The sequence below is a fragment of the Mesocricetus auratus genome, unplaced genomic scaffold (assembly GCF_017639785.1).
Source record: "Mesocricetus auratus isolate SY011 unplaced genomic scaffold, BCM_Maur_2.0 Super-Scaffold_100025, whole genome shotgun sequence".
NCBI classification, from domain to species: Eukaryota; Metazoa; Chordata; class Mammalia; order Rodentia; family Cricetidae; genus Mesocricetus; species Mesocricetus auratus.
The window spans coordinates 20,275,563-20,297,145 of record NW_024429206.1 but is presented as its reverse complement, the minus strand read 5'-3'; the positions used below and the strand labels follow the sequence as shown (position 1 = coordinate 20,297,145).

The window sequence follows — 21,583 nt, the reverse complement described above, 5'->3', positions numbered from 1 at the left end:
AACCTGTGCTTAGTGGTATTTGTAGTCCTAGGCATTTGGGAGGCTAAGGTGGGCCTAGGGCTTGAACCAACAAATTCAAAGCCAGTTTAGAAAACACAAAGTGAATCTTATCTTTCAAAAAAACACCACACATAAAAAGCAAGTCTTGCCAGTTGGGTAGTGGTGGCACACACCTTTAATTCCAGCAGAGGCAGGCAAATCTCTTTGAGTTGAGGCCAACCTGGTCTACAGACAAGTTCCAGCACACCAGGGCTATACAGAGAAATGTTGTCTCGGGGAGGAAAAAAAATGAGAAAAGAAAATCAAAATGCATGTCTTGTGAAATTTAGAATCAGCAAAGAGCAGATTAAACCATAATGAAATAAATGCTCGCTGGTGAGTACTTGCTGGCTTGATCTTGGTGTAGTCTCCTTTCTGTTGAGTTTCTTGTTATCTGTGTATTTGTAATTTTCTTGGCATCACTTACAAATGCTTTACAACATCCTCTCTTTTTTCTGGGGCTCCAAATACATGTTAGATTGTTTATTTTATTTTGGTTTTTCGAGACAGGGATTCTCTGTATGACTTTCAAGCCCGTCCTGGAACTCGCTCGAAAGACCAGGTGCTGGGATTAAAGGTGTATGCCATCAACGCCCAGCTTGTTAGACTGTTTTTGTTTTAAACTGTGCCCTGGTCCAGTGACTGATGACTTACTACTATTTCCATTTTTTCACATTTTATTTCTGCTTAAATTGTTACATCTTGGCCGGGCGTTGGTGGCGCACGCCTTTAATTCCAGCACTCGGGAGGCAGAGGCAGGCCTGGTCTACAAGAGCTAGTTCCAGGACAGCCTCCAAAGCCACAGAGAAACCCTGCCTCGAAAAACCAAAAAAAAAAATTTTGTTACATCTTCAAGTTCACTGAGTTATAAGGTGCCTTGTCTTTGCTACTTCTAAAATGTTTTATTTGAATAGAATATACATTTTTATCTCTGTTGTATTATCCATTTCTTTTACCTTCATTTACACTCTCAAACAAACAAAAAAAAAAGATTCCTTATTTGTTTCAATGTATTTCTTAATCCCAATGTGTGCTATCTGAGACTGATTTTCCTCCTGATTTTAAGGCACATTTTCCTGGTTCTTTCCATGCTTCGTAATTTTTGAATGCTAAAACACTGTTTTCTCTTTTGAGTGCTAGGTTTTTATTTTGACATGGTGTTAAGTTTCTTGGGATCAGCCTCCAAAATTGCATCTGTACTGAGAGGATGGATGCAACAGTCTTTAATTAGAGCAGACTGAGCCTCATCCCCTTTGGTGGCCTGTAAGCACTCTAGTTAGTAGGAACAGACTATGTCCAGCACAGTGTGAGGTCTTAGATTACTCTGCCTAGGGCTTTCCATGGGCTGAGTAGCGCTCTCTCTCTCTCTCTCTCTCTCTCTCTCTCTCTCTCTCTCTCTCTCTCTCTCTCTCTCTCTCTCTCTCTCTCTCTCTCTCTCTCTCTCTCTCTCTCTCTCACACACACACACACAGATCACTGCTCACCAGACCCTCTGTTTAGAGCTCTATCCCCCACCCCCCAACCCAACCGTATAATCTACCTACAAAATTTTCTTCCTCCTCTCCTACTCTACCCAAGTTTTATGTCTAGCTTCTCAACCAAGTTAAGATCACCTACCAAACATGGTGGCCGTGGTAGCGCACGCCTTTAATCCCAGAACTTGGGAGGCAGAGGCAGGTGGATTTCTCAGTTTGAGGCCAGCCTGGTTTACAGAATAAGTTCCAGGGCAGCCAGGGAAGAAATCCTGTCTCAAAATACAAAACAAAACCAGCAAAAGGCCAACCTTTATTTGAGGTCTTTACTCTCTATTCTGCAGCCTATAAACTTCCTCCAGATGAACTGGGGCAATCAGAGAGCTCAGGTCTGCCTCCTTTCTCTCAGAGATCACTGGCCAATGTGACCTATTACCCAGTACCCACAAACTGCTATCTTACACGATGTCTAACAGCTTGCTAGTGTTTTTTTCTTTTTCTGTTAGTGTTGAGGACAGGACTGAGGGCTTTGTATTGGCTGGGCAGCATACTGTACCACTGAGCTAGTTTTCTGGGGTTTATTTCTTTGTTTTGAGACAGGGTCTTGCTATGTGGCTCTGGCCTGATGAGAGCTCACTATATAAACCCTGCTGGCAGTTGGGCAGTGGTGGGGCATATCTTTAATCTCAGCACTCAGGAGCCAGAGACAGGTGGATCTCTGTGAGTTCCAGGCCATTCTGGTCTACAGAGGAGTTTCAGGACAAGCTCCAAACCTACAGAGAAATCCTATCTCGAAAAAGGAAATTGACTGAACCCTGCTGGCTCCAAATGTGTGGTGATGCTCCTGCCTCACCCTCAGTTGTTTACCACAACACCTGACTTATTCTTTGAGACAATCTCCAATTTGAGAGGCTCATCCTTCCTCTCTTACCCTTCTTCCAAGTGCTGGCATCACAGGTCACTATACCCAACTAGTTTCCTGGTTTCTTTTCTTTCCTATTTATTTATGAGGGAAGGGCTCAGGTGTGGAAGTCAGAGGACATATTGCAGAAGTCAGTTTTTTATTTTGATCATATGGGTCAATCCCAGGAATCGAAGGTCAACCTTCACCCACTGAGCTGTCCACCTCATCAGCCCTACTTTCTGGTTTTATAGGGTAGCAAGGTGTGATCATTAGTATGGCCAAAGTCATGGGATTTAGAGTCACTTGAAAGACTCGCCGGGCGTTGGTGGCGCACGCCTTTAATCCCAGCACTCGAGAGGCAGAGGCAGGCGGATCTCTGTGAGTTCGAGGCCAGGCTGGACCGACAGCCTCCAAAACAGAGAAACCCTGTCTCGTAAAACCAAAAAAAAAAAAAAAAAAAAAAAAAAAAGAAAGAAAGAAAGATAAGCCTCTGGCCGGGCGTTGGTGGCGCACACCTTTAATTCCAGCACTCGGGAGGCAGAGGCAGGAGGATCTCTGTGAGTTCGAGGCCAGCCTGGTCTACAAAGTGAGTTCCAGGACAGCCTCCAAAGCTACAGAGAAACCCTGTCTCAAAAAACCAAAAAAAAAAAAGATAAGCCTCTGGGCAAGTCTGTGAGGGACCATCTTGATTACATTGACTGGTGTGAGAAGATCCATCGTAATTGTAGGCTGGACCAGTCCCTGGGCTATATAAAATGGGAAGAGTAAGTTGAGCACAGGCATTTTTGCTCTCTGACTGAAGATAATACAGAGCCAGCTGCTTCAAGTCCCTGCAGACTATAAGCTAAAAGAAACCCTTTCTCCCTTGAAGTCACTTTTGTCAGGTTATTTTGTCACAGCAACTGGAAAAGAAACTAAGCCAGGGGATTAAATCCAGCCCTTGTTTTAATACTACTGCTGGACAGAATATTGTAAATCCAATAGTATCACCTTCATTTCAAATCTAAAGCCTTTGTCTTACTCAACTCAACACCTCCTCCTTGTAATCTCTAACCAATGACTTTCCTCCTTTTTCTTGACACTTGCTGCACTCTTGGTCTGATACTGAACTCTTGTAAGTCTCCTGACTTTCCTTTACAATGCCATAGTGCCTTGATTTCTTCACTTAGCAACAGCCCAGATGAGAAAAACAAACTTTAGGATGTAATCAACTATGATTTAAAATCAGCCCACCCTTTTTAATGCATACATAACCAGAAGTTAATTCCATTCCAATGTTAAGAAAGATGACCCTGTCAGGAGATGGTGGCGCACGACTTTCATCCCAACACCTGGGAAGCAGAAGCAGGTGGATCTCTGAGTTTGAGGCCAGTCTGGTCTACAGAGTGAGTTCCAGGACAGCCAGGGTACAAGGGGGAAACCCTGTCTTGTTTAAAAAAAAAAAAAAAAACTGTTCTGGGTATTTTTTTAAAGACAATCTTTTTTCCATATTCTTAGAACACAAACATACACACAAAGAGAATGAGATGTAAAAGTGGGAGAGAGAGTGTGTTTATATGAAGACATGCAGATCAGGCTGCTCTAAATCTGCAGCATGAGCTCCTTGCCTCAGCCTCCTGAGCACTGGGCCTGTAGACGTCAACCACAGCTCACAGCTGTAGCTGGTTTTGCAAACCATTCTCTCCAACTGACTTTTTAAACTGTCACATATCTTCCGCCTCCAACCTTCATGAACTCCTCCATTCTAATGATGCATAGCCCTCCAATAAGCCTCAATCATTTCAACTCTCTTCTTCGTTACCACACCACACAAAAATCCTACTGTAGCCAGGGTTGCCGTGCATACCTGTGAATCCTAGCACTCAGGAGGCTGAGGCAGGAAGATCACAATTTGAGGCTGTATCTCATGAAAGGAAAATAATTTAAAAAGTAACAAAAGCCCAAACTTGGCATAAACAATTCACAGAAAACAGCGAATACTAGCCGGGCGGTGGTGGCCCACGCCTTTAATCCCAGCACTCGGGAGGCAGAGGCAGGTGGATCTCTGTGAGTTCGAGGCCAGCCTGGTCTACAGAGTGAGTTCCAGGACAGCCTCCAAAACAATACAGAGAAACCCTGTCTCGTAAAACAAACAAACAAACAAACAAACAAACAAACAGTGAATACTGCAGAGGGGCCTAGAAAAGTGGTCTCAGAATAGCACTGAAAAGCCATTTTTTCCAGGTCAGGGAAATCATCTGATTCAAGAGAAATCATCAAAAATGAAGCAATGACCCTGGTGCACAAGACTGTGTGGGGAGAAAGAGGTAGATACTGAGGACAGTACCAACGCTGGGTATGCCCAGAGGAAAAACTATTGAGCAGGGTTGGGAGGCTGTGGACACTGATAAAGGAGAAATTCACAATGATATCAGGCTTCAAATAGAATTCTGACATAAAGCTATTCTGACAAACATCTTGATATTCAGTATTGGTTGAATTGAAACATGAACACTAGCTATCAACTTTTTAACCTCATAGTTAAACCAGTGCGTCTCTCTCTCTCTCTCTCTCTCTCTCTCTCTCTCTCTCTCTCTCTCTCTCTCTCTCTCTCTCTCTCTCTCTCTCTCTCCCCCCTTAAGTTTTAGAGTCAGGGTTTCTCTGAGTGTGGTTCTGGACTTGAACTCACAGAATCTGCCTGCCTCTGCCTCCGGAATGCTGGGATTAAAGGCGTATGCCACCATCATCCAGCTGATGATGTCTTTTTATGTTATTTTTAAAAATAAGTAATAAACAAAGTACAGGTACATATTTCAAAAGTTGTGAAATAATATGGATGAAGTCTGAGGCACTATATAAAGTAAAATAAACTATTCAGTTGTGGTACACATACATATAATCCCAGCACTCCAAAGGCAAGAAGACCAGGCTGGCCTGAGCTGCATAAGACCTTCTTTCAAAGCAAAACAAATACAAAAAGACCAATACAAGTCAGACAGTAGTGTCGAATACCTTTCATTCCAGCACTTAGGGGGCTGAGGCAGGTAGATCTCTATGAGTTCAAGGCCAGCCTGGTCTAGAGAGTGAGCTCCAGGACAGCCAGGCCTACACAAACAATGGAATTGCTAGAAGAAAAAGAGAATGTATTCACATTACTGTGTTCATACACAGTATTTTTCACATACAATTTTTTTTACTGGTGTATAGGTGGCCCTTGTAAGATTGGCATGTGCAGGTTAAATCAGCTGTGGATGAAATACACAGAAAAAAAGAAGGGGTGGAGTTTAACCAGCTATAAGTAGCTGTAATTCCAGTTCCTTGGAAGACTGAACCAGGAGGATCACAAGTCCAAAGCCTGCCTGGGCTACAAATTCAGTTAATGGCTAGCCTGGGCAACTTAGTGAGACCCTGCTTCAAAATAAGAGCTAAAAAAAAAAAAAAAAAAAAAGGCTGGAGATGAGGCTTAATTAGAACACCTGCATACCTGCATAGCACATATAAGGCCTTAAGTTTAATAACTGGTACTATGATGAAACTGTACTCAACATGTATACCATCATTCCTGAAACAACAGTGTAACAACAACTGCTCCACAGTATTCACACTCTACTAGGTATAAGGAATCTACAGCTGATTTAAAGTACACAGAGGGTGTGTGTGTATACAGGTTATACACAAATAATACTCGGTTGTATATGAAAAACTGGAACATGGTGGGTATGGTTAGAAATAATCCCAGCACACACCAAAGGACAATTATACAGTGTACTTTCAGAAAGCACAAAAATCCTAACTACATAGCTTGGTGAGTGTCCTAATGTAAATAACATGGATGCTGGGGGCTTTTCATGTGCTGTCTTTATTTGGGAGCTGGTTATGCATACCTAAACATAATTTTTATAAGTTCTTTAAAAGGAGAAATAAATTCCATAAATTGTTACCTGATACAAACAGTAAGACAGAAAATGATATGGACTATCTTTACATTAGAAGCTAGAAGCTCTTAATTCCAAAGGGGAATGCTGATAATATACAAATTTAAATTAGTTGGATGTGACAGCCCAGGTCTGCAATTCCAGCACTCAGAAGCCTAAGCAATATAGTAAGACCATCTCAAAAACAAGCCATTTATAATATTAAGTGTTTCTAGCTGGGGGACCAGCAAGATGGCTCAGTAGACAGAGGCAAATGCAAACAGACCAGACAAACAACTCTGGCTAGATCCCTGATACCTATAGGGTAACTCGAGAAAACTGACTCCCAAAGTTGTCCTTTAACCTCTACACAGTGGCAATGCACACATACTTGAAAGCAAGCCTGTCATTCCAGCACATGGGGAGAGGAGGCAGAAAATCAAAAGAACAGGCTAAATAGAACTCTGCTAAGTAGCAACCTCAAGGCCAACCTGGGCTAGATGAGACCCTGTTCTAAAAAGACCCAAGCCTATAAATCCCAGCCACTTGGGAAGAAGACTGCAAATTCAAGGCTAGCCTGGGCTCTAATAAGTTCCAAACCAGCCTGAACCACTCGCTGACCCCATCTAAAAGTAAAAAAAGGGCTGGGAAGGTAGTTCAGTTGAAAAGCACTGCTAGCATGGGTGAAGCCCTAGATCAATCCCTAGAGCTTCGCACAGAGGTTGGGTGGGGGGTGTCTCTTTAAGAACAAAGAAAAGGCAAAGCCATATATGGGGAGTGAGTATGTGAATGTGTGGGGTACTTGTAAGTATGTATATGTCTGTGTATCTCCTACACAGTAGTGAAACAATGACAGAAGACCTGCTAGAAAAATGAGGAAAAAATTTTAATGAGTCTTTCAAAGAGAAGTTTCAGCCCAGCTGAAAGACTGCTCAATTTCTTTAGTAATCGGGGAAAAGCAAATTAAAACCAAAAGAGAGTGTTATATAGTACAACCACTTTGGGAAATTGTTCTATAGTTTCTCACGAACACTCACTCTCTGACCTAGAAAACCACTCCTAAAGAAATACCCAAGAGAAATGAGAACAGATGTAAAAAAAAAAAATTGCATGTGATTGTTCACAGCAGCTTAGTTTACAACCATCAAACTCTTAGAAGCAGCATTCAATAAAAATGAAATATATTTAGACAAGAGAACTCAGCACTAGTAGTAATGATTTTAAAAACTGATACACTTAACAAGTTCAATGAATTAGAAAAGTCATTACACTGGGTAAACAATGCCAAACAGTGAAGAATAATAAATACAACATGACCCCATTCTTAAGAAGCTCAAAATACAGAATGAATTAGCAGTGCTGAAGTCTGCCTGAGCCTGGAAAGATGGCTTGGAGGTTAAGAGCACATACTGCTCTTGCGGATGATCTGAGTTTGCTTCCCAGCACCCACACTGGGTGGCTCACAATCTCTGTGATTTTAGCTCCAGAAGGATCCGATTCCTCTAGCTTCTGAGGGTACTGTACTCACAAGTAAGCATGTGTGGACACACACATGCCTAAATTTTTAAAAATTAAATATATCTTTTTTTAAAATGTAACAGTTTCGCCAGGCAGTGGTGGTGCACACCTTTAATCATAGCACTGGGAGGCAGAGGCAGGCAGATCTCTGTGAGTTCGAGACCAGCCTGGTCTATAAGAGCTAGTTCCAGGACAAACTCCAAAGCCACAGAGAAACCCTGTCTCGAAAAACCAAAAAAACAAGTAATAGTTTCAAGGCTTTGTAAGAACAAACAGGAGTTCCCACATATATTAGTAGACATCTATTGAAAGCAACCACTTGGTTACTTGGTCTGACATTACAAAAACTAAGCATGTACAAAAATGTTCATATACACAATATTCATAATCGCTGTAAATTAGGAACTAAAATTTCAATCAAAAAATAATAATAAATGAGGGCTAGAGAGATGGCTCAGCAGTTAAGAGTACTGGTTGCTCTTCTGGAGGACCTAAGCTTGAGTCCCTTTGTCCACTTGGTTATTCACAATTGTCTGTCTGTAACTCTAGTCCTAGAAGAGTCAACACTCTCTTCCAGCCTCTGTGGGAACCAGGCATGCATGGAAGCAAAATACCCATACACATAAAACACAAAATTAAATAAAACATGTAAATGAATGAATCCATTATACTATTCATAACAGAATTTTATCTAGCAATGACTAATGAACAAGTATATAAAGAATCACTAACTGAGCTGAGCATGGTCATGCACAACTTTGATCCCAGAACTCAGCAAATCTGAGTTTGAAACCAGCCTGCCTGGTCTACGTAATGTGACCTTATCTGCCTGTTTCTCTAACATTTTCTCTCTTTAAAAAAAAAAAAGGTGGGCGTTGGTGGCGCACGCCTTTAATCCCAGCACTTGGGAGGCAGAGGCAGGCGGATCTCTGTGAGTTCAAGGCCAGCTTGGTCTACAGAACAAGTTCCAGGACAACCTCCAAAGCAATACAGAGAAACCCTGTCTCAAAAAAAAAAAAAAAAAAAAAAAGAGCGAAGGCAAAGAATAAAGAAAACAAAATTAAAGTTTCCATTAATGAAGTTCAAATGAGTGGTGGTGATATACACCTATAAGCCTGGTACTTGAGAACCTCAAGATGAAGAGAGAAGACCTCATGTTTAAGACAAGCCTGGGTGCCAGGTAGTAGTAGCGCACACCTTTAGTCCCTACACTCGGGAGGCAGAAACAGGTGGATCTCTGTGAGTTCAAGACCAGCCTGGTCTACAAGAGTGAGTTCCAGGACAGCCTCCAAAGCCACAGAGAAACCCTGTCTTGAAAAACCAAATAAATAAATAAATAGATAAATAGACAAATAAATAAATAAGTAGATGACCAGCCTGGGCTACTCTGTGAACCACCTCAAAAACTAAACTTTTGCCTTTCACCTGAGCAGCCATCTTCCAGAAATGCACCAAAATGACAAACACACAGAAAGAGGAGAGTCGCCTACTATACATGCTCTCCAGGCCTTCAGAAAAATATGGAGATGTTCCTTTGGCCACATATATCTAAACATATAAGAAGAGTAATATTACAGTCATCAAGGGAATGGTTGCTATTCAAAAAGGAATGGCCCATAAATGTTCACATAGCAAAACTGAGTCATGCTGTTGACATTGCTGTAAACAAGTAAATTAAGGGCAAAATCCCTGTCAAGAGAATTAATGTGTGGATTGAACAGATTAAGTACTTTGAGGGCAGAGACAGCTTTCTGAAGCAACTAAAAGAAAATGAAGAAATAATCTTAAAGAAAAAAGTAAAGAGAAGGCACCAGGTTCAACTGAAGCACCAGGCTCTCTACCCAGAAAAGCCTTTTGTGAGAACCAGCGGAAAATAGTCAGAATGCTAGAGCCATTCCCTATGAATTCCTGGCTTAATGTATAATTTAATGTATAAAATGAAATAAAAAAGAGCTAGACTGTTAAAAAAAAACCAATAGAAGCTGGGCATGGTGGCACACACCTTTAATGCCACCACTAGGGAAGGCAGAGCAGGTGGATCTGGTCTACATTTTGAGCCCCAGGGCAGCTCGGGTAGAGAGGCTCTATCCCAATGAAACAAAAACAAGCAAACAAACAAAAGCATTAGAAAAAGGCACTGAACTTTCAAGCTTAAAAAGAAAGTGGTTCTTAGCTGGGCGGTGGTGGCGCACGCCTTTAGTCACAGCACTCGGGAGGCAGAGGCAGGTGGATCTCTGTGAGTTCGAGGCCGGGCTGGACCGATAGCCTCCAAAACAATACAGAGAAACCCTGTCTCGTAAAAACCAAAAAAAAAAAAAAAAAAAAAAAAAAAAAAAAGAAAGTGGTTCTTATGAAAATTAAGACAGATGCCGTTTCAAGCTAGAGGTTAGTTGATCAGAAGAGAGCCTTGTACTTACCACCTGACTGTTGGTTACAGGTGGGGGGGAGGTTACCATGCTTTATGAATATTATATGGAAAAGACTTTTTATAATCTGCTGACTCAACTATACGTGGTATGGGAGGGAACAGAGCCACAGACAAGCCACAGGTTTCTGGCTTGTGCAACAGCCCTCGAAGTGATGCCCTTCACTGACAGCATTTTTAGGGGAAGAAGTGAATACAAACTAATCTTGGGCATGCTGAATTTAAAGTCCTTTTAAATAGCCAAAGAAATGTCCAGTAAGAAAATGGACATGCAGATCAGTGCTCGGAAGAGAGGCCACAGATGGAGATAAAACTTTGGATTCCTCTCTAAGTGAACCTGTTAGAAACAAGCCTATGGAAGATGACTGTCAAGAGAAAACAGTCATGGGAAGGCCCACAACTAATCCATGCAGTATTTAATGATCAGATACAGAGTAGGTCAACAAGAAAAGAAGGGAAGGATCCAAGTGGCAGGAGGAAAACAAGAAACACATCATGAGCCATTAAGCAAGAGAAAGTCACTCTTCAGGTTGATGCATACTTAGAGAGGATAAGGATTACGGGTAATAGTCAGCAAGCAAGTTTCTACTCCACCCTTTCTTGCTGACTCAAGTCAAGCAGCATCCCACTAGGAAGTAGCTGCTTCTGAGAATGGATGCAAGTAATTCTGAGTTGTCTTGTGAGGAGACCAATCTCAGCCCTCTTGCTCTGCTCGGACTCTCAAGGAGGGAAATGGCAGCCTTCTGAGCACTGAGTCTGTACAACTGGACAGTGTCACCATTAAAAGGTCAGCATGAGGGAATGGCTCACCTTTCAGCTCCTTCCATGTGTCTGAACTGGCAGGAGAAGGTTCAATACCCACCCCCCACACTCTTTTCTCAGGAGACACCCAGGGCCAAGGCTATGACTTGAGCAGAACAGGCTGGGGGCAGGTGGCCAAGGCAGGTCAGCAGTCAGCCAAGGCAAATGGGCTCCTCTGGTTACATGCCCCAGGGCAGGTGACAGGACCTAGTGAAATCAGGCTTTGCTCAGATCTTCAAGGCAAGATCTAGTCATATTTGAAAATTAGAGATAGTTCACCTCACAGTATTTTAGTCTGAATAATATAAGTTTAACTTAAGAGTCTAAAAAATACCATCTCTACATGTACCAGCTGAGCTCATGCCCGTCTTCTGTCTTAAAGTTTGGTGCCAAAGTCTTAGTTAAGAATAAAACAGGGGGTGGGGTGGGGGCAGGGCAGGGATTGGGAAGCTAGAGAGATAGCTCAGCAGTTTAGAGCACTTACTGCTCTAGTAGAGAACACAGATTCAGTACCCAGCACCCACAGAGTGGTTCCAACTATCTAACTCCAGCTCTGGGGGATCTGATCCTTTTCTGGCCTCTAAGGGTGCAGGGCATGCATATGGTTTGAGTAAAATATTTATATACATAAAAATTTTAAAACCAAGCACAGCAGGATCAGTGAGATGGCAGGGGAATTATAAGTCTAAGACCATCCTGGGCTATATAGCAAGTTCCAGGCTACCCTGAGCTATAAAGCAAAACCCTGTCTCAAAATATAATAATAACACAAACACAACTGATCCATCAATATATAAATTCTTTTTTTTTTCCCAGAAGAGGGGGGGTTAAAGACAGGGTTTCTCTGTGTAGCTCTAGCTGGCCTAGAACTCACACTGTGAACCAGGCTAGACTTAAACCCAGATTCGCCTGCCTCTGCCTCCCTAGTGTTGGGACTACCACACTTAGCAGAATTCACAATTCTTAATGCCAAGGGTTTGAAGTTTTGTCTTATATTCTCTCTCCTCTCTCTCTCTCTCTCTCTCTCTCTCTCTCTCTCTCTCTCTCTCTCTCTCTCTCTCTCTCTCTCTCTCTCTCTCTCTCTCTCTCTCTCTCTCTCTCTCTCTCTCTCTCTCTCTCTCTCTCTCTCTCTCTCTCTCTCTCTCTCTCTCTCTCTCTCTCTCTCTCTCTCTCTCTCTCTCTCTCTCTCTCTCTCTCTCTCTCTCTCTCTCTCTCTCTCTCTCTCTCTCTCTCTCTCTCTCTCTCTCTCTCTCCCCTCCCTCCCTCCCTTCCCCCCAACTCCCAGCCCCAAGACAGGGATTCTCTGCATAGCCCTAGCTGTCCTAGAACTCACTCTACACCAGGCTGGGCTCAAACTCAAGAGATCCACCTGCTTCTGCATCCTGAATGCTGTGATTAAACTCCTGTGCCATCACCACTCAGCTTTTCTTTTCTTTTTTTAAAGCAGGGTCTCACTATGTTCTGAAAGTTCCAAGAACCTCCAGCCTCAACACAAGTAAGCAAGACTAAAGTAACACCCACCCGCCCTCCTGCCCTGGCACTCCTTCAGTAAACTTTTACCAAACTTCACAAATAGTATAGATGACCTAAACACATGGAGAAAAGAACAAGAAGGTGTGTGGAGCTGAATTTGGAAAATGGCATTCACCTCTTCAGAGGTGACAGTCCCTTACATGCTGCCATAGTGTGTGCACTGTTCACAATCACAGGTTACCTAAAGACGCTTCTTTTTCATTTTTTGAGATGTTTCCCAAAGAAGCTAAAACATGCTCTTCAAGGCCATTTTGAAATGCAATATCAAAACTTGGAATTGAGGCAATGGAGATGGGTCATTAGATAGAGTACTTGCAGTACTTATCCACTGACTGAGTCTGGATTCCTAGAACACATGTAAAAGATGGGCAAACATGATGGTCCCTGTAATCCCAGAGACAGGAGACTGTTGGGGCTACACTAGCCAGAAGTGGCAAGCTCCAGATTCAGTGGTCCTGCCTGAATAAATACAGTGGAGAACAATTAAGGAAGATACCCAACAAGAACTTTGGGTCTCTACCCACATATGTGAACACTCATGCATACACATGCAAAAACATACACAAAAACTTGGAAGTATCCTTAATATCCAACAAAGGAAAAAGTATGAGTTCAGTTATCAACTTGATGAAACAGTCCTTAGTCATTATATGAATAACATTAAGAAAAAGATCACAGGTGTCCTGGAACTAGTAGGTCTGTAGACCTGACTGACCTCAAATTCAGAGATCAAAAGTTTCTGTCTCCTAAGTGCTAGGATTAAAGGCATGGGTTGCTGCCACCACCTGGCAATAGATATCTTTTTAATACATTTCCTTAAGAATGAAAAAAAAACATAAAAGGAATCTAGATTTAAAAGGCATTAAATAAGCAACTCAAGAATAGGAAGATGCACTATATGGAAGCATTGGCTGGAAAAAAAACAGAGAACATTGACTCCTTCCAAAGTCATCCACAAAGCCAGTACAATTCTAACCAAGTTCCCAAAGGGACATTTGTAGAATACCCATGACAGTATATGCATGCAAATAGCTCAGAAGAGTCTGAAAGCAAGCACAATTACACTATTAGATACCAAATTTACTATGTAAAGTCACAGGGGTCCAATAGAGTACTGGAACAATAGGTCTTACCAAGTAAAGTCTGTGCCATATCAAATTTGTACAATAGTGTGGTATGTGCTATAACCCCAACACTTGGTAAATTGAGGAGAAAATCTCTGATTTGAGGCCAATCTGGGCTACATAGCAAGACTCTGTCTTAAAAGTGTGTGTGTGTGTGTGTGTGTGTGTGTGTGTGTGTGTGTAGAGAGATCAGAGGACAGCTCGGAGGATCTGTTTCTACATGCACCATGGAGGTCCCAAGGATCAAACTCAGGGCATCAGGTTTGGCAGCAAGGTCCTTAACCCAGGAGCCATTTAGCAGGCCCTATCTTTTATCTTCTTGTAAATCAGTATACTTAGTAAGTCCAAATCTGTAACATCCTAGTGAAAAAAATTAATTATGATGATTGAGGCAGTCTATGTCGCATCAAGATAAACCTGATTCAACCAGGCAGTGGTGGCGCACACCTTTAATCCCAGCACTCGGAAGACAGAGACAGGTGATTCTCTGTGAGTTCAAGGCCAGCCTGGTCTACAGAGTGAGTGCCAGGACAGTCAGGGCTACACAAAGAAACCTGTCTTGAAAAATCAAAAAACAGCTGAGCGGTGGTAACTCACAACTTTAATCCCAGCACTTCGGAGGTAGAGGCAGGTGGATTTCTGTGAGTTTGAAGCCTGTCTGCTCTACTGAGAGGGTTCCAGGGCGACCTCCAAAGCTACAGAGGAACCCTGTCTTGAAAAACCAAAAAAAAAAAAAAAAAGAAAGAAAGAAAGAAAGAAAAATGAAACCACATGTTAAATTTATACCAAACTACATCTCCAAGTTAAATGTGTACATTATTTTAAAATATGAATACTTGCTAATTGCCAATGCTTTAGTAAAAATAAATATATGGTAACTGTGATAAAGTTACATGTATAAGGTAGTTATATGTTCATGTCACTGCAATAACTGAATTAGTCCTGAATGAGCGTATATAGCATGAACAAACAGCCACAAGCACGACTCTTTTTGTGTGTGACAGAGATAAGAGTCACCCTAGGTGGTTCAGGCTACCTTTATGACTGATTCTCTTGCCCCAAACCCCCTAAATGCTAGGATTATAGGGATATGCCACCACTCCCAGCCAGGATTCTTAAACTACTGTCATAAAGCCAGTCTTTACAGCGAAGACTAACTCCAGGATATGCACAAACTTAGAAACTATTCCTAGAAGCCGGGCAGTGGTGGCGCACGCCTTTAATCCCAGCACTTGGGAGGCAGAGGCAGGCGGATCTCTGTGAGTTCGAGGCCGGGCTGGACCGACAGCCTCCAAAACAATACAGAGAAACCCTGTCTCGTAAAAAAAAAAAAAAAAAAAAAAAAAGAAACTATTCCTAGGATGTTTATCCTGAGAGGTGGCATGACAGGTAATTTAAACTTCTTCCTTTTGCTTATTTTCCTTTTCCTTCCAAATATTCTAAATATGTTGTATTACTTTTTCAAAATTCTATAATTATAGAACTTGCAAAAAAGAAGAAAAATTCTGGAAGCACCCTTCAGCGAACCTCCTTGATAATATAAGGTTCACTATCACAACCAAGCACTTGACCTTGATGTGATGCAGTGTTCATTCAGCTCTCACATCAGGTGCAACTCTTATCTCAGTCATACTTTTGTGTAATCACAGTTGCTATCAGAGCTAGTTCTGCCCCTCAAAACCCTTCATGCTACTTCTTCAGAACCACACCACCTCCTGGCTTCCATTACTAACTCCTTGCAGCAACTAACCCTCCCTCGTCTCTAGTGTTATTTCAGGGTTACATAAATTCTTTCATAAGACATGACATGCACTCTTTTAAGTCTGGTGCTATCCCCAACTCAGGATAAGTCTATTGAGACAGCCTGGCAGTACAAATCAGTGGTCCTCAATACATCAAAAGGTTAGCATGATAATGCCTTTGAGCCTATATAAATGCCTATAATGTTAAAGGTTAAAACACTAAACTAGGAATCAAAACACTTGTGAAATTCTGACACAGAACAAGGATTCCCAGGAACAAATTTTAGACAGGTATTGGTCCAGCAGTCTTGCACAAGTATTTTATAGGAGAAAAATCTAAGGCTCAGTGCTCCTGTTTGGGTTTCAAGAACATGATGTGAAAGAAGGTGGGGCTTTCAGAGCTCTAGATTTCAGTCCTTGTGGAACTGAAGTAGGCCTGTCACATTCAAACACAACACAAGCTGTTTATTCCTTAATGGACAGTTTTCCAATGCTCATGCCTTTCCAAAAGCTATTTTCTAGAGTTGTTTCTGACCATACAGGGAACAATTGCAGGTGAAGTCTTAGTTCTACCTACTGGTTTAGCAAGCTCAATCAAGGCCCAATCCTGTTTCTATGTTCACAAGACTCACCTCATCTCTCCAGTTATTAGTGGTTCCCAACCTGTGGGTCAAGACCACTGAAAAACAGGTATTTACATTACACTTCATAACAGTAGCAAAATTACAGTTATGAAGTAGCAATGAAAGTAATTTTACGGTTGTGGGGGTGGGGTCACCACAACATGAGGAACTATATTAAAAGTTCGCAGCATTAGGAAGATTGAGAACCTCTGGGTTACCCGAACACAAATTCAAACTTTCCCCTTCCCTGCAGATGCCTAGATTCACTTTATCTTTGTTCACTGGCTAATCTCCTAAGTCCTCACTATAGCTACTTCACTGAATATCTGGTTTACCCCTGGGTGTGACATAGGGCAGGCCTTCACAGATCTAGGCTTAGAGGGCAAACACTCCAGGAACTTACTTCTTGAACACCACACCTTCTTAGTAATGTCCTTGTTTTTCCAAAAAGACTGCTAGAGACAGGTAAAAAGCTATACTAAAACCCCAGGCATTTTCCCATGCCTTTGCGTTAAAAAAAATTTTCAGCACTTCCCATAATTGTTTTCAGTTTTGCTAATATGGGCACCACTATAAATCAGCATTCCATCTAAGTGGAATTTAAAGTCATGGTAAAAGGCTAGGCATGGTGGCACATACCTGTAAACCCAGTACTCAGAGGTTAAACAGGAAGGTTGCATGGTTAGGCAGTCAAGGTTATATAGTGAGACCCTAGCTCAGAAAAGAAAACTAAAGAGAAGTAAAAACAATACCCTGGCCAGGCCAGTGAGATGGGTAAAGGTGGTTGCTGCACAAGCTTAACAGCCTGGGTTGATCCCTAGGACCCTGTAAAGGTAGAAGGAGAAAAGCTGCCACAAGTTGCTCTCTAACCTTCACATACACCTCCCCTCCCCCAATAATAATAATGAAAGAACTTAAAAATAGTACGGGGTTTGGAGTCCTGAGCCAGGCTGCCTGCATTCGAGTCAGGCCTCTGTTATTACATACTGTTTCACTCACACTGTGTGCCTCAGTTTCTCATCTACAACACAGTAATGAGCTACTGAGCTCAAAAGACTGTTACAAGCAAATATATGTAAAGATACTACCAGGCACAGAGGAAGCAGGCCCTGAGTGGTAGAAATAATGCTTAGCAAAAAGCAAGAGGTGGGTCAGAACATATGATGAAAACTTGTTTAAATTTTTAAACCGGTTAGGCTGAGCATAGTAGTACTCAGTCTTTGCTAGGGAAACACAGGCAGATCAATGTTGAGTTCATGGCCAGCCTGCGCCATAGTGAGAACCTGTCTCCAAAAGAAAGGATGTGAAGTGGGGAAGCTCTACACCAGTACTCTAGAAACCATGCCACTACCTCTGTGAGCCTCAGCACATCCTACTCTGATAAAGAAACAGCCCGTTTCTAGATCCTTCCCTGTGGTACTGGAGATTAATGTTTAATGTAAAGATTCTGTTCTTCCAAATTGTTTAAAATACCAAAAAAAAAAAAAAAAAGAAGATGGTGACAGAAAGTAGTATTATTAATTTTTGTTTTTTGAGACAAGATCTCCTTAAGTAACTGGCTGTCCTAGAGCTTCCTATGTAAACCAGGCTGGCCTTGAAATCACAGAGATTCCCCCTGCCTCTACCTCATGAGTGTTGGGGCTAAAGATGTATGCCACCATGCCCTGCTCCATTGCTACTGCTATTATTGGCAATTATGCTCCCTCTGAACTTTGAGGGCAATGTCTCTTTTGAAATCCAAAAGTCTGGAACTACTCTATTATGCAATTATACTTCCCAAAACACTAGAGGCCTTAGACACAGAGACCTCAAAACTGCCTAATATCAATGCCTACCTTATTCTATTTCAGTTAAGAAACTTAAAAAATGAGAAATGAGCCGGGCGTTGGTGGTGCACGCCTTTAATCCCAGCACTCGGGAGGCAGAAGTAGGCCGATCTCTGTGAGTTCCAGGCCAGCCTGGTCTACAGAGTGAGTTCCAGGACAGCCTCCAAAACAATATAGAGAAACTCTGTCTGGAAAAAAAAAAAAAAAAGAATAACTCTGCTCAGGAATCTGCTCTTCTGTTAACTTCCTTTACCAATCATTCTACCTCTTGGGCTCAAGCTTCCTTCTCCTAAAATAGCCACATCTTTTAATGCTACTGCTATCTGGCACTCAGTTTTCAAACCAAAGGAACTAACGTGAAATCTCTAATAATGCTTCATTTAAGGGCTTTCCCACACAGTCAAGAGCATCTTGTAGATGTTTATTCTACCCAGGTACAAAAGAAAATCAGTCTATAAAGGAAATTTAGTCTAAATCCCCTTATCTTCATTAAAAACACACACACCCCTCAAGATAGTTAATAAAAAGGCTGTTTCTTGAAAATAGTTTTATATATAGGATACATCTAGCCCTATTAGAATGCCTTACTTCTTACCTATCCTTTGGTGGCCATCAAATTTAAAAATATTAAAGACTTTATTTTTAATTACGGGTATGTGTTTATGTGTAGGTATGTGCACATATGTACAGGTGTTCTCAGAGGTCAGAAGAAGACACTTAGGGGCTGAAGTTGGCTCATCAATTAAGAGCCCTTGTTTTTGTGGAAACCTGAGTTTCATTCCCACCACCCACATGAGCTACTCAAAATACCTGTAACTCCAGTCTCAAAGGACCCAACGCCTTCTGACCTCAGCAGACACCAGGCATACAGGTGGTATATATATATATATATATATATATATATATATATATATATATATATATGTATATATGTTTGTATGTATGTATGTATGTATATATATATATGTATATACAGGCAAAAGACTCATATAAAATTATATATCTGGAAAAAAAAAAGAAAAGAAAAAAGAGGACACTGAATCTCCCAGAGCTGGAGTTACAGGTGATTGTGAGCCACTTAGTATGAGTGCTGGGAATTGGTAAGTCATCTCTCCAGTGCAAATTCAAGGTATTTGTATACATCACTATATAACTAAACATCAGCCACAACATACCATATTCATACTTTATATATTACAGAGATACAGGAGTGAGGCATGATGATGCATACCTGCAATCTCAGAACAAGTAGTGGAGGATCTCAGGAGTTCAAAGCCAGCCTCAACTTGTGTTGCAACATAGCAAGTTTAATGCTGACTTGTGTTACATGAGACCTGTCTTAAGAAACAATGCTGGGCATGGTGACATAAACCTTCAATCTTAACACTTATGATGCAGAGGCAAGGCGACCTCTGAATTCCAAGCCAGTCAATGCTACATAGTAAGATCTGACAAAAAAATAAACAAGTGGGCCAGGGATGAAACTCAGTCACAAAGAGTGTGCCTATATTACTGAGTTCCTGTGTTTAATCTCCAGTACCATTGAGCAAGACAGAGAGATTTTTAGTCTAATATACTTTAAAATAATTTTAATTCATTAACTGAAGTTAATAAATATCATTTTACCATGTCTTATTAAAAAGAAAAAAAAAGGACAGGACATATGTGTATGCAAGGCTATAATACCAGTACTCAGGAGGTTGAGACAGTTAGAGCTTTCAGTTCAAGGCTGGCCAGAACTGCAAAGCAAGACCCTGTCTCAAAAACATAAAGCATGAAAATTCTTTCTTGTAGTGCATATTAACTATGAGAATATTTAGTGTATAGTTATTAAATGGATCAGAGGCAGTCTCTTAAAGAAAAGCCTATTTTAAGAACTTAAGCACACAGAGAAATACTTTTTATATGACCATATAATAAAAGGTCCAGAAATTTTTTATAGACTGCATTAAAAAATTTTAAGTTGGTAATAATTATAACTAAATTTCATATTAACCTATCAACCAGTCATTTTTATTTCATAGTTTGTAAGTACTTGAAATATGCTGCTGCATATTCTTTTGATTCGGTATTTATTCAGTCAACAAACTTTGGGTGTTATGATATTTAAGTATAAAAACCTTTTCCAAAAGTGCAAAGAACATAAAAAAAATGTGTGCATAAAATACTCAGTGGGATCAGTGAGACCACTAAGCTGGTAAAGATGCTTGCCACCAAGCCTGATGATCTGAGTTCAATCCTTAGGACCCACATGGTGGAAAACTGATGCTCATATGTTGTCCACCAACCTCCACAACTGCTTGCACTCCCACTCGACATAAACAAGTGCAATAAAAGCAAGTTACACTCAGTGGTTCTCAAAGTGCCTGAGATACATCTAAGAAGACTTAACCTGGATGGAAATGAACTCCAGTGAGTTCTCTGTCACATGTTAAAAATGGTGGCACACGCCTTTAATCCCAGCACTCGGGAGACAGAGGCAGGCGGATCTCTGTGAGTTCCAGGCTAGCCTGGTCTACAGAGTGAGTTCCAGGACAGCCTCCAAAACAATACAGAGAAACCCGGTCTCGAAAAACCAAAAAAAAAAAAAAAAAAAAAAAAAAAAAAGACTTTAATCCCAGCCCTAGAGAGGCAGAGACAAGAGGATCTCTGAGTTCAAAGTCAGTCTGGTCTACAAAGTGAGTTCCAGGACAGCTACGGCTATAGAGAGAAACCCTGTCTCAAAACAAAACAAAACAAAAACCAGTCAGGTGTTGGTGGCATCCACCTATAATCCCAGTGCTGGGGAGACAGAGGCAGGAGGATCTCTGTGAGTTCGAGACCACCCTGGACTACCGAGCAAGTTCCAGGACAGCCTCCAAAACAATACATAGAAACCCTGTCTCGGGGAAAAAAAAAAAAAAAAGAGTAAATGAGACAGCCTACCTGGTCCATGAAAAAGGCTAAGTGGAAAAGATCAACATACTTAAATTTGCAAATAAACACAAGAGAAACCCCAAACCTAGCCTGTTCAAATATTCCTCCACCAATATGGAGGTCAAAATAAACTAGTAAGCTATGTATTTCTGTCTCCATGGCAATTTATCAAAGGAGGGAAAGAAATGTAGTAAAATGTAAACACTAAGAACCATTCACTATTAGGGGTAGGAAGTCTCTACTAAAATTACAAGCTATCAATTTTGCATTAACTCTTTTCACTTTTGCTGTTTTTAATGACTGCTATCCTTTTTTAAAAAAGGGTTATTAAAAAGCGTAAAATAATTTTCCCAAGTAATTTACTTGGAAATTTGCTAGAAAAACAAATTAGCGTACTAAATAAAATGTAACAAAAAATCAACTGTATTTCCAAGAAACAAAAATTGTTCAAACAAACCAGCTTAGCAAAATTGTGCCTATTTAATCTTTTGTGGATTATCCCGTTAATACTAATCAGCAACATTTAAAAGTCATTCTAAGCCATGCATGGTGGTGCATGCTTGTATTTCCCGACATTCAAGAGCCTGAGGCAGAAGAATAGCTACGGTGGTTTCAGCCAGATGAGTTCCAGGGCAGTGTGGATCCTTTCTCAAAATAAAAGCCATCGTAGTATGTGCATATAACATCTTCACTACACGCAACATACTCATCTTTTACACAAAACTTAAAGTAGAACCAAACTCTGGCCATTTTCCCCCTGCTGGGCA

At 41.2% G+C, this 21,583-nt stretch overlaps 1 protein-coding gene across 2 annotated transcripts in view; it reads right to left on the bottom strand.

Moving 5' to 3' along the window:
* Vkorc1l1 (vitamin K epoxide reductase complex subunit 1 like 1) overlaps nucleotides 1–21,583 on the bottom strand; it is a 41,663-nt gene that overhangs the window by 19,284 nt on the left and 796 nt on the right. The window lies entirely within an intron of this gene.